Source organism: Gossypium hirsutum, chromosome A08, assembly GCF_007990345.1.
Source record: "Gossypium hirsutum isolate 1008001.06 chromosome A08, Gossypium_hirsutum_v2.1, whole genome shotgun sequence".
NCBI classification, from domain to species: Eukaryota; Viridiplantae; Streptophyta; class Magnoliopsida; order Malvales; family Malvaceae; genus Gossypium; species Gossypium hirsutum.
Window position 1 is genome coordinate 17,270,817 of NC_053431.1, and position 15,001 is coordinate 17,285,817.

The following is a 15,001-nucleotide window of genomic DNA, read 5'->3' on the forward strand; positions in this document are numbered from 1 at the left end:
GGGGTTATAACTTGATTAGAAACAACCATAAAAATATATTTCAAAAAATAATAATTAAAATAAGTTTAAGAAAATAAATAAAAAAATAAAGCAACTAAAATAAAATTAAAAAGAAAGGTAAATAAAAAATAAAATGAAAGAAAGAAAAAAATAAGAAACTCAATGATACCAATAAACTTAAAGGTAATAGTAATAATAATAGTAAAAAAATACTAAAAATAATGAAAATAGCAGAAAAATTAAAATAAATCTAAAATCTAAGTATAAGAAGAACAAATAAAAAATAAAAAAATTAGGAAAATAAAAATAAATAATATAAAAAATAATAAATAAAATAAAATAAAAGGGGTAGCTTGGTTGGAGAAGAAGAAAAAGACAAATTGAGAAATGAATTCTAGGGTTTAGGCCACATGGCCGTATGTAGTATTTTCAGCCCTTATGCAATTAAAAATTAACCCAATTTTCACACGGTCATGAACACGCCCGTGTGTCCAGGTACCATACGACTATGTGCCAGGCCATGTGTGTTTTCCTTCGCTTCTCCCATACCCATGTGAGATCCCACACGCCCGTGTGGCTTGGCCGTGTCTCCTGCCCGTGTAACTTTTTTACTTTGAAAAAATTAGTGCTAGCTTTCACATGGCCTAGAACACACTGGTGTGTCCAGGCCGTATGGGTCACGTGGCCATGTCGCCAGGCCGTGTAACCGTCAAATTTTTTAAAATGTAAATCCTAGTATCCACACGGCCAAGGACATGTCCATGTGTCCAGGCCGTGTAACTCACTATCGATCCCCTTATAGTGCACACAGCCTGGGACACGCCCGTGTGTCTAGGCCATGTAGGTCAAAAACATTTTTTTAAAATTTTTTAAAATTTAAAAATTAATTTGTTTTAAAAATAACATGAAATAAAATTAAAAGAATTAGAAATGTTAACACTAGGGTTGCCTCTTGGGAAGCGCATATTTAAAGTCTAAGCTCTAATTACCTCCCATTCGCACGGTCACGGTGGTTCGCGGAGTCGAAACTCCTCTTTCTTGTTACCAATTCTATTATCAACATAAGGTTTAAGTCGAGTACTATTTTACCTTAAATGTGCCAAATTCAGAATGAGTTACCTCGACTGTACCGTACGGGAAGACATTCAGTACCATAAAGGGATTTGATCCGTTTGCATCAAGCTTCCAAGTGGCAATTTGAGGATCCGTTTTATCTAGAATTAACTTGTCTCCAACTTAAATTGTTTTGTTCCATCCACATGCTTATCATGGTGTCTCATTAACTCTTTATCGTGCTTTTTCAGTTTCTCCTTAACATGTGTTTGCCATTCATCTAGTTCATTGATTTGCAACATTCGTTCATCATGAGTCGTTCTGTTTCTATCGCATGGATTGGAACGTGGCTACATCACGTTTTTCTGAGGAGTTTCCTGCAAAGAAGTTTGAGCCACATGGTTACTCATATTAACAGAACTTGTAAAATCATCTCGATCATTAGATGTATTAACAGAATCACGAGCTTAGAGAGTAATCATTTCGTCACCTGTACGAACATTAATAATAGTTCTAGCAGTTGCTAAAAAGGGTCTTCCTAAAATTAAAGGTACTTCATTACCCTCATCCATGTCTAAAACAACAAAATCATCTGGGAATATAAATTTATCAATTTTTACAAGAACATCTTCAATAATACCCCTAGGAAATCTAATGGTTCTATTTGCTAATTGAATACTCATCCTAGTTTGTTTGGGTTTCCCAAGACCTAATTGTTCAAACATCTTATAGGGCATGACATTAACACTCGCCCCTAAATTAGCCAAAGCATTATTAATATTCAAACTACCAATTAAATAAGGAATAGTAAAACTCCCTGGATCCTTCAATTTGTTGGGTAGTTTATTTTGCAAAATGGCGAGTAAACTGCATTTAGCTCCACATGTGACGAATCATCTAACTTCCTCTTGTTCGCCAAAAGCTCCTTTAAAAATTTAACAAAATTGGGCATCTGCGAAAAAGCTTCAATAAACGTTAAGTTAATATGTAATTTTTTTAGAAGTTTAAGAAATTTACCAAATTGTTCATTCATGTGGTCTTTTTTCGTCGCGTTAGTTATGACACTCAAGGTTTATATTCCTTACTGACCGATTTTTGTTCGTTCTAGCTTACCTCAACCTTATAGTTACATACCACACTTTCTTGCTTCGGTTCTGATTTAGATTCAACTAACCCTTCTTCATCTCACATAGTAATTGCATGAAGCTGCTCTCTAAGGTTAGCTTCAGTATTGCTAGCCAAACTACCTTGTGGTCGTTTTGAGATTAACTTTGTAAGTTGGCCTATTTGGTTCTTGAGCCCTTGAATCAATGCTTGTTGATTTTTAAATGCTGCTTCAGTGTTTTGAAAATAGGTTTCTAACATCGAGATAAACTTCATTAACATCTCCTTAAGGTTCGACTTCTTCTCTTGCTGGTAAGGTTGTTGCTGGAAGCTTTGAGGGGTTTGTGCTCTTTGATTTCCTTGACCACCTCAAGAGAAATTGGGATGGTTCGTCCAACCTGCATTATAGGTGTTACTGTATGGATTAGTTTGAGGCCTAGAATTATTACCTATATAGTTAATTTGTTCATTCTCTGTGTTGGGATCGTAGGGTAAATATTTTGGAATGTTCATTCCTCCTCCATTTGTATTGCACTGCATCACTGGATGTACCTGCGTAGAAACACATAAACTATCAATTTTCTTATTTAAAAGTTCTACTTGATTTGATAACATGGTGACCACATCTAAGTTAAAAACACCTGTTGCTTTCATCGACTTTGTCTTTATGACTTGCCAATGGTAATTATTCAATGCCATCTCCTCTATAAATTTATACGTCACTTCAGGTGTTTTATTGTTCATAGTACTACCAGCTGCGGCATCGATTAACTATCAAGTTGAGGGATTCAAACCGTTGTAGAAAGCTTGAACCTATAGCCATAAAGGTAACGCATGGTGAAGGCACTGTGTCAATAAGTCCTTATACCTCCTCCATGAATTATATAGGGTTTCTAAGTTTATTTGAACAAAGGAAGAGATATCATTCCTTAACTTGGTCGTCTTAGTTGGTGGGAAGTACTTCACTAGGAATTTCTCGGTCATTTGATCCCATATAGTGATAGAACCTTGCGGTAAAGAATTCAACCACTGTTTAGCTTTTGTTTCTCAAGGAGAAGGGAAACAACCGTATGCAAATGGTGTCGTCAGAAATGCCATTTATTTTAAAAGTACACAGACTTCCAGAAAATTAGCCAAATGAGTATTTGGAACTTTGTTTTGCAAACCATCGAACTGAACAAATTGTTGTACCATCTGAATAGCGTTCGACTTCAGTTTGAAATTATTTGCTGCAATAGTGGGTCTCACAATACTCGATTTATCCCTATTTAGAGTGGGTTTGGCATAATCATACATAGTAAGAGGAGCAGGATCTGGATTTGCAGCAACTACAATAGGTAGCTGACTATTCTGATTATCACCCATCTTCTCGGTAATAATAATAACATCCTCTTACTCGTCTACTATACTCTGTCAAGTTTGCCTTACTTCTCTACGATTTCTGCGAGTTGTACTTTTAATTTCGCTGTCAAACAGTAATGGTTCTGACGAGTTTCTTCTAGTTATAAACTAAAGGAACCTACCAGAAGCAAATAAAAGAAAAATTAGAAAAAAAATTAAACTAAAAACAAAAATAAAATGCAATAAAAATAATTGGTTAAATTAATAAAAATCAAGTGTTCCTAATATTTTAGTCCTCAACAAAGGTGCCAAAAACTTGATGGCCACTAAACTAACTATAATTACGAAAAAGGCAAGTGCACCTATCGAACAATAGAATAGCTATGGTGAGTAGGGAATATCGTATCCACGAGGACTAAAAGTACTAGTAATTACCGTTTTTCTATTATTTAGCAGATCAATTAGAGTGATTATTTTTAATCTAAATTTACTAATCTAATTTGAGAAAGAATGAAATAGAGAATGAGATAGGAAAATAATCAAAGATAATTAATGAGAAAGACAATACCCAGGAAAGAATCCACCTAGACTTCATCTATTGTTCTGAATTTGAATTAAACGATTTATTCACTTGTGTCTTGATCTGTAGAAATCTCTAAATTATGTTAATATCTCTTTCGAGAGTAAGAACAACTGACTTTAGGTTGATTAATTAAAATCTCTCTCTAATTAAAACCCCTATAGTCACATTAACTCGGTCTATGGATTCCCCTATTAGATTTGATTCTAATCCGATAGATTTATGTTGTCTTATTTCTCGGATTGCATGCAACTCCACTCAATAATACTAGATCTACTCTTAAACAGGTACTTTTGCTTCACTGAAATAAGTATATTAAACTTGAATTAATATCTCAGAAATATTAAAACAAGAAATAATCATACATAATTCAGAACAAGAATCAACTATTTATCGCGTAAATTAGAAATCAAATAATAAGATTCATCATAAGTTTCATCTTCCTTAGGTATCTAGGGAATGTAGCTCATAATCCTGAATAAAAACATCTCAAAGTTAGGATAATAACAAGACATAAAGAAACTTAATAAAACATTGAAGGAAATTAAATAGAGATCTTTAATCGTAAAGGTGTAAGGCATAGGTTTGTACAAGGGTACACAATCATTATCAAGTAATAAGAAGTATCGAGTTATCCTCTCCACAGGGATTGTATTTGTGCTAAGGGATTGTATTTGTGCTAAGTCACTTAATTTATAAAATTATATTAACAATTTGGTAAATAAAAACACAATTTAGTTGATAAGTGATGATTAAAATATATTAGACTAAATGTAATCATCCCTAATTTAAATTAACCTAAGTATGCAAACTATATGAATGAAGTAGATTTTAGTAAAATTAAACACCATTTGTAACAATTATAACATAAATAAACTAGGACAATTACTTTAATTAAACTCAATTTATTATCAACATGCTTAATAATATTCGGAAAAACATTCCATGGCAACTCGATCTTTCATGAGTTTGGAAACCACGTTAGGTACTTTCAGAATCCTTTACTTAGTAAATACACATTTAACTGATCCTTATTTACTAAGGGTTTCTTAGCATTCGTGCGAGGTATGTAATAGCCCTAATTTGACCCTAGTCGGGAAGTGGTTTCGGGACCACAAAACCGAGTCATGAAAATAATTAAATGTTAAATTTCACGTCTATTATATGAGATAATGCATGTGTGAAAAGTTTCATGCTTTAATTTTGTCATTTGTATGTGAAATTTATTAAATAGGACTTATGTGAGACAATTGTGAAATGTGATAGGTTAATTTTAAAGTGGTCTATTAAAGCATGTAATAAAGAGGATAGACTTGCATGTCAAATATCCAATTTTTTTAGTAGTGGCCGGCCATGATAATGGTTTATATAAAATATATGTATTATTTATTAGTTAAGTGGCTTTATATTTTATAATATAGATGAATAAAATCATAATAATAATAGAAATAATGGTGAAGAAAACAAAGTCTCATCTTTGTTCTTCTTAGCCGAACTTAAAGAAAGAAAAAGAGGAGCAAGACATTCGACCATTTGAAACATAAGGAAGGTTAGTAAATTATGTTAGATTTTTGAAATTGTAGCTTGTTTTAAGTTAATTATCATGTTTCTTACTTAGCCCATGCCAAAAATTTGAATTTTGAGTGATGAATTGAGCATTCGGTTATGGTAGATAAGGAAGGAATTTGATTATTGCCTTTAAGTTTTGATGAAGAATTGTTGATGAAAGAAGTTGATCTTGTTAAAAATATAAATTGCTAATACTCATATGTGTAATAGCCGAACATGGATTTGCTTAATGTCTTGAACAAATGCCGTTTGGGGTGTTTTGAAATGAATAAATTAAATGTTTGATCATTCAAGTGTTTGGCATTGTACATGATATTTTTTTAGAGTATGATTTTGAATAATATGAGTATTGGAATATGAGTAATGTTATGCATAGGTAAAATTTTTATGTTCGGCTTTGGTAGTATATATGTATAATTAATCCATTTATCTAATAATATATAAGATGTTAAATAATAAGATTTTGATGACTTGTGTTTAATGACATTCGACCAAGGATCATATGTGCTTGCTAATTCGGTATAAGTGTATAGGTGCTAAATACCTTGTATTTGAGGTTTTGGAAGAATAAGTAGTAGTTAATTAAAGTGATGAAAGCTAAAATTTGAGATTTATTAAGTTTGGGCATTCGGCATTACCTATAAATTTGAATATGAAGGTTAAATTGAGTAGTTAGGGCTGGATGGGATATATATTAATCAAAAATGGGTTGCATGCATATCAGTATGTATGTATTTGTGTGTGTGCGGCATTATTGATAAATAGCAAGTGGAAATGTGATAAATGTTTAATAAGTTGATATTCGCATATATGGTTGAATTCATGTATAAGGTAGCATGGTAAGTTATGTGAATCTTTGTTTGTGTATGCGAATTAGCTATTGATATAATAAGCATGAAATCGAGTCATGGCATATTTTATAAAACATAATATGCATTGAAATTATATGATTGTCAAATGTGACTATTATAGATAGAATTAAAGTTGAGTAAGTAATTAAACAAATTCATTTCTTTAAATTTAAAGCTCAAGAGCAAAGATGAACTAAATCAGATAGGGGAAAGGAGAAAGCAATCGAGTAGCCTATCCACAACTGTTCAAAATATCTGAGGTAAGTCTTTGAGTAATGAAACTTAGCTTATGATTTGATAAAATCATGGTATATAAGCATAATAAATAAATTGTGACCTATTGGTTCTACTTGAATTACGTAGTGGGATAAATAATTTGTGCATATGACTTATAGCCGAATGGTTATAGAAATCATGTTGGATAGCAAAATGAAATCGTGTTCTTTGTATGTGGCTATTGAGCCGAAAGTGGAGTGGTTGATAAGCATGTTGTGCTTGTGTTCAAGTAATGTAAATGAAATGCTAATTTGTTATGATATATATATATGTGCATGATAATGGAGAATTATATCCGGGCTAAGTCCTGAAGGCATTCGTGCTGGTGTTATATCCGGGCTAAGTCCCGAAGGCATTCGTGCTGGTGTTATATCCGGGCTAAGTCCCGAAGGCATTCGTGCTGGTGTTATATCCGGGCTAAGTCCCGAAGGCATTCGTGCTGGTGTTATATCCGGGTTAAGCCCTGAAGGCATTCGTGCTGGTGTTATATCCGGGCTAAAGTCCCGTAGGCTTTGTGCTGGTATTATATCCGGGCTTAAAGTCCCGCATGCTTTGTGGTGGTGATTGGATTTGGGTTTTAAACCTAGTAGACTTAATGCCGATGATTGGAGTAAGATTTTGATTTCGAATGTTCGTAGTAAACTACCATTGAATATGTTCAATACATTAAGTTGGTCAGGTATGTATTATATACTTTTATATGTTAGATTGATCGGAATTGAATCATGAATGCGAAATGAGAAGTATATGTGAAAATCTCATATGTGTATGTGTGTATTCGGTTATGGTGAAAGGTTATATGAGATTGATTTGGTGATATACATGTTAAATAATATGAATGCAAAGAATGGGTAATAAATCTGCTTGGGACAGCAGCAGTAATGTGATTTCAGAAAATCACCATAAATTGTGAGAGTTGAGTTAGAGGCTGAATAAATTATGTCACGAAATATTAATGAGCCTAGTTTCTTATAAAAGAAACCGTGTAAGCAAAAGAATTTCCAATAATGAGATATTTGAAGTGGCGCGGAATAGAGTCAAAATGACTTCGAGGTCCCCTGTTCTGTTTTCAGAAAATCATTATAAATGGTACAAAAATGGTTATAAGATAAAATTTATATTATTAGACTCCTTAATGAGTCTAATTTCAAATAAAATAAACGATAACATATTTTGAATTATGTATAATGAGAAAATTGATTTGTAGTGAAGAGTGGTCAGAATAGTCAAACAGTGAAATAGGGGAAACTTCAATAAAAATATGGTATTGATTGGTCGAACCAAAAATTCCAAAAATTTGATGGATGGAAGATATATGAGTATATTTTCAGGGAAAATTAACGACACTTGATTTGGAGTTTCTTATCTCCAGTTATAAATAATTTAGTGACTATTGCTCAGGAAGACATCTTGTAGTGAATTTGTGATTTTGTTGCAAACATGGTTAAAACTTGTTAATGAGATGCTTTTCGAGTTCTTATGATCTTATTTGTGATTTCAATATTTGGTTTTAATTGAGTTCAAATTCAAGTGAGGTGAATTTGCTAAATATGCATTATGTTCATGGATACTTGGCCAAAATGGCAATTATCTAGGAATGATTTCTTGAAAATTTGAAATAATCGATCTATAAGTAAATTAATTATTTGCATTGCTTAAAACTTATTAAGCATTGAAGCTTACTCCGTATTCTCTTTTCCATTTCTTATAGGTTTATACTTTAGCTCGAGTTGGAAGGGCTGGAGATATCATCACACTATCGAGTCATTATGTGAGTTGAGAAGATTGTATATCATCATGGTTTATGGCATGTATAGGATAGACTATAGGTAGAATGATATTTCGACTTTGTATACATTATAGCCATGCGAAGATGGCTTGCTCATTTTGTTTAGAGAAGCCTTATAATTGAACTAATGTGGTGAAATGTTTTAGTTATAACTTGACAGTAGTTAATTTGTTATTAGATATTCGGTTATGTTTTGATAGTGAGTCATTTTGAAAATTTATAAGAGCTCTTATGGAAAATCAATGAGACATGTTTGCATTGTTGATAATTTATGTCTAGTAAGTATCTTTGACCTTATAGAAGTTTTGTTCAATCAAGTAATACCTCATAACCTTATTCCGGCAACGGATACGGGTTAGGAGTGTTACAAGGTAACACGGACGTGTTAGGTTTGAAACAGTTTAATCACACAAATCTAAAAACTATGCAGATAACAGAGCCTAGTTAGGGTTGTTATGCAACCAGCAATTTAATCGGGTTAGGATCTAAATTGAGCATGCACATTTCAATTATGCATACACTAGCCGTTGTCTGGTTAGGATCACTCAGCTAATTCAGGTGCATTTCAATCACGTATGAACGAAATACAAACTTGATTTTAATTAAAAACATGATCGATTGAGGCACAAACATTATAAGAATGAATCTAATAAATATTATTTAATCAAAGCAATCATACTAGCTTAAATAAAATTAAGCTAACATTGTTGACAACAAGAAGAAAGAGCACATAGAAAACATCTTTAAATTAAATTAAAGAAAAGAAAGATTAAACCCAATTCAGAGTGGCTGTCACCCAAGACTCTGACTGACGAGGCTCTTTTGTTCCTTTACTTCGTTCATTTGCTGATGGCTCTCCAAGGTCGCCGACCAAGGGATATTTAAGAGGCTCAAATGCTAAAATCTTTATTTAAAGGTGATGATAGGTGTGGGGAGAAAAGAAGAATGCTAAGAGAATTTAGAGAGGAGAGAATGATGAATGATGAGGGATGAGTAGAAATGTGAGAATAAGGTCTTATTTATAAGTGAGGAGAGGGGGATAGTTTACTAAAAATAGGAGTTTTCATCTTTTGAAGCATCTTCCATGGGTGGCCGGCCATAAATTAAGGAAGTTGAGCTGATTTTTGCTTGATTTTTGGTCAATTTGAGTGCCACAACAACTCAGGACTGAAACTCGGTCTAGTGCAAATCTTCAGGTAAATCTCTAATTTCTCCAACTCTTCAAGGACCTTGTGTAATTAAACCAAAAATTGGTTTATGGAAAGCCATGTGCAGCCAAATTTTGGGTTTACTTCGTCCCTAATTTGGACGGTTTTGTAATCCAGCAAAGCTATCAGACCTGTCCAGAATAAATCAACAAGTTAGAGGATCAAAATAAAATTTATCCAATTTAATTAATTAATTTAAAATCTAAATTATTAATGAAATATTTTTAAAAAGAATTATTAAATATAATTTTATATTTTATTATTTAATTTAATCATGCATGGCCCACTTTATGTCTTAAAAATTATAATATATTCAAATTAATATAAAATAAGCCATTTATTGCATGAAAACTATATAATAAAGCATAAAATCACATTTTAATAATTTTATGTCCTAATTTCATATTTTCACATATTTAATTAATTTATTAAACAATTAGTTAGGTGTAACAGCAATTTTACTTTAAAAGGTGATAAATGACATAGGAAAAATCCTATATATTTTTCAGTTTACACACCCCCAAACTTAAATCATTGCTCGTCCCGAGTGATGTTCATGTACAACAAAAGGTCTAGCTAAGGCAACATTGCTAAATTGTGTAAGTAGCATGAATCTTTGTCTTGTAATCATGCATTAATAACTTCATGCTCATCAATATTCTTTATTAACAAGTAATTCATATGCAAACATTCTTAAGATTATACTAAGCTTCAAAATATGCCCACATGAATCATAGTTTGTGTGTATATCATAGTCATAGATAACATTCTTCATTCAACATAATTTTCTATCAGTCAAGCAAACAATCACAAGGCTTATTTATGATCTTCATATGTTGAACTTAGGATTTCCTCTCCACTAATGTAGGTGACATAATCATCAAATCAATATGTCTTTTATAAGGTTGTAATAGGGCTCGGTTAAAGGTAGGGATTTTAACAGATGAGACATTTCGGTTTTAAAAATCTTAACCTTTAACTTTGTCTTGGTTTTCTCATAATACAACCTTTTTCTTTAAGTGAACCTTTGGAGCACCCCCAAACTTCTTTTGAACTCAAGCTCATACATTTTTCCTTTTTGGAGACTGAGCAAACTTTTCTTTGCTCTTTTTTTTTAAGCATGAGCACATACATCTTTATGAAAACTTCCTCAAATGTTGCTTACCAAGAAAACTTTAGTTAAGATAGGTGCACAAAATTAGGATAACTTTAAAAGATGATAATGTGGCTTATAATGTAGGTTCATTGCAATAAACAGGCTTTTAAGCTCAAAATTTTAGTTTCAAGGGTCAAATATCATAGGGTTGGCTTGGAAAGGCTCAAACGATCCAAAGAAATAGTGCCTCTATCATTTTAGATTTTTATGTCCCCTAGGATTTCACCTCAAGAAAGTTATTAAGTCAATTCTAAAGATATAAAGCTTCATGCATGTCTATTCTCAAAAGAAACTAAGTTTTCATGGAAAATATTACTAAGGCTAAGGTCATACAAGCGTTCCATTCTTCATGATAACATATTTTCACTCAGATAAAATCATCATTCATACTTGCATACAAACTATCTTATTAACAAAAAAAAAATCTCTAAACATTCATTTATTAAAACATACTTATGAAAGAAGTGATTGAAACATACTTGAAAAAAATTTAAAAGTTTGAGCAATTTATTTGCCTTACCTCCTTTAAAAAGAAGCAATGTCCTCATTGCAATAACAAAGTAATGAATGAAAACTGAACAACAGGTAGGGTTGTAAAGAAAGAGAGGTGAGTCATTATGATTGCTTAAATTCCAAGTCTTTCTTAATAACCCAATCCTAGACATGTTCATTCCCATTACCACATCACTTAGTCTTTTTCTTTCTAAAGATGTGTTAATTTTATTCATGCTTGCTATGTTTTATTCTGTAGAAATTAAATCCTAATTACGAAAGAAATAAATTCCTAAGGACCTAAAAATAAATAAATAATAAGACAAGAGTCCCCTCTTTTATTTTCTTGACTCATTCCCCTTGTCAAGAATGTTGGCCTTATAACATATGACCTTATAATATACAAATGCTAACATGGCAACACTTGTAACATAAGAATAAAACATCAAAACATATTATAGCAACAAGGTAACCAAATAATATATTAATTACCCATATGTTATTTAAACATTTAAAACATTAATTAAGGTATTTATTTGTACATGTACTTACCTCGGTATAAAATATTCAAAATAGTGCCTATGCCTCGTACACTTTGTTCTTGCCTTTATCAAGACCCGGTTCTCATCTTTCTTGATCTATCATAACAAGTTTAGCTCATTAGCTTCATACATTACTCAAATCGACCCTAAATTCATGCTTTGATAAAATTACCCTTTTTACCCCTAAACTTTCACTTATTCACAAAATAGTCCTTAGGCTCGTATGAAGAAATGCAAGTGATTTTTTGGTTACCCAAGCCTAGCTGAATACCTCTTGTATTTAAAGTAGCCCATACTTTCCTTCATTTCACAGTTTTCTACCCATTTTCATAACTTTTAAAAATAAGTCCTTTTTAGGGTTTCCATGCAAAATCTTTTAACAAAAGTTGTTCTCCATACCTTAAACTATCATATTCTTCCATAATCCACCAAAATATATCTAACTCCTGCATGGGTAATTTTCTAAAAATAAACCCTAGCATGAAATATGGGTAGAAATGAAGAGAGCAAGTTGCAAGGATGTCAAAAATACAAAGAACATTAAAAATGGGGCTAGGATTGACTTACTATCAAGCTTGAAAGTTGAAGAAACCCTAGCTATGGTACCTTTGAAATTTCGGCAGAAACATGAGAAAGATGAACTGATTTTTAGCTCTTTTTTCCCTTTTTTATTCGTTTAATATCCAAATGACCAAAATGCCCTTACTCACTAAACTTACAAAAATTTCCATAGATGTCCATATTTGTCCAAAAATTTAGAAATTAGGAAAATTGCTCTTTAGGACCTTCTAATTCATATTTCAAAACAATTTCTCATAAATTGAACCTAAAACCCAAGTTTTGCATCTTATTCAATTTAGTCCTTATTTTGTAATTGGACACTTTATTCTTAAAATTTCCTCATGAAACTTTACCACATGCATAATCTTATATTCTAAATCTCATAATGATCAAAATCTAAATATTTTAATGTCGAATTTATGGTCTCGAAACCATTATTCCAACTAGACCATATTTCAGGATGTTACATGAGGAGAGGGGGATAGTTTAATAAAAATAGGAGTTTTCATCTTTTGAAACATCTTCCATGGGTGGCCGGCCATAAATTGAGGAAGTTGAGCTAATTTTTGCTTTATTTTTGGTCAATTTGAGTGCCACAACAACTCAGGACTGAGGCTCAGTCAAGTGCAAATCTTCAGGTAAATCTCTAATTTCTTCAACTCTTCAAGGACTTTGTGCAACTAAACCAAAAAGTGGTTTATGGACAGCCATGTGAAGCCAAATTTTGGGTTGACTTGGTCCCTAATTTGGATGGTTTTGTAATCCGGCAAAGTTATCAGACCTGTCTAGAATAAATCAACAAGTTAGAGGACCAAAGAATAAAATTTATCCAATTTAATTAATTAATTTAAAACCCAAATTATTAATGAAATATTTTTAAAACTAATTATTAAATAAAATTTTATATTTTTTTCTTTAATTTAATCATGCATGACCCACTTTATATCTTAAAAAAATATAAAATATGCAAATTAATATAAAATAAGCCATTTATTGCATGAAAACTATATAATAAAGCATAAAATCACATTTTAATAATTTCTATGTCCTAATTTCATATTTTCACATATTTCATTAGTTTATTAAACAATTACTTAGGTTTAACAACAATTTTAAGTAAAAAGGTGATAAATGACATAAGAAAAGTCCTATATATTTTTTTCGTTTACAAAGGGAGATATACTTCCGAGTTGATTCCGATGGCGTTCTTCGAGTCTTTTCTTCGATCTTCTCTGAGTTCCCCCTTAGGTCTTCTTCTAATTAGTATTTATAGACTTTAGAATGCTCAGAAAGCCTAAAAATTGGGATTTTTTGCATATTTGGGAAGCAGATTGCAATATCAGCACGGGTTGGCACATGGGCATGTGGCCAGCCCATGGAAATGCCCAAGCCGTGTGGATCTTGGAAATAGCTCTATTTGTCTTATTTTGGTTCATTTTTCACTCTTTTTGCTCCCAAATGCTCTCTTATGTATAGAAACATGAATTTAAAGGATTAGGAGTATCAAATTCAGTAATTTACATAATTTATCATCCAAAAATGCATTAAGAATGAGATTAAAATATGTTACTTTTTCAGCTTATCACAAACATTTCGTTGAAATTTTTAAAAATTTTAATGACAGAATGAAAATAGATAATCAATGTTTCAATGAGTAACAAAAAGAGTGAGCACCATATAAATCAATATAATCCCGCTAGTGATCAAAAGCCCAATACAAATGAGCATGAGGATGTAGCCAAGCTTAGTGATAATGATAAAGACTTGTACTACCAACATGTTCAAATACAAAAGAATAAGTTAGGAAGATACATAAAGCAATCTCTTACTTGATGTTAGAAATTTTCGGAGACGAAGTCACTTGGATTAATTAGGTCATGGAACCAAAGTGGTCAACACCTTGCAATTTCAAGGAAGAATATTGTAAGATAAAGATCTTTTTCATGATCTTGGTTGCATGCTTTTAACATAAAGCATTATGTTGCTCCAATGAAGAATCTTAGGTTAGATGCTTTTTAGGGCATGCTCCACTGAACCAGTCCTTTAACTCTAGCATATATCTTTTCCTTTTTTCATCAGGCATGCTTCATCAAAGCTAGTCCTTTAACTCCAATCTTTTATGATTCTGGTTTTTTTGTCTCTAGTGTCACCAACCTTTTAAATTATAGGTAGACCAAAATAAGATCTTTGCTCTAATGCCCTAATGCCATGACATTCTCATTGCTACTTTTTTAATTAGAACATTTAATTAGGCTTGTATTTATTAAGTTAGACTTGTACTCTTTTGGTAAAAACTTTAGTTTTTCTGTTAAATAGGTGTATAACGCTCTTTTGTAATCATGGAATTAGAATATTGAATTAAAAACTTGTGAGAATTCATCAAATCTTCATACTGCGTGAACTCTGATAATTTTAAAGATGAAGATTTGTGAATTTTAAGCGCTTAATAATAGTGATTTTTTATTCATTCTTCAACAAG

At 31.8% G+C, this 15,001-nt stretch overlaps 1 non-coding gene across 1 annotated transcript; it reads left to right on the forward strand.

The window, feature by feature from the left end:
- Positions 1 to 2,986: 2,986 nt before the first annotated feature.
- On the forward strand, positions 2,987 to 3,093 carry LOC121205380 (small nucleolar RNA R71). The gene has a single exon (XR_005900459.1). It is a non-coding gene; the product is annotated as a small nucleolar RNA R71 (small nucleolar RNA).
- Positions 3,094 to 15,001: the final 11,908 nt, after the last annotated feature.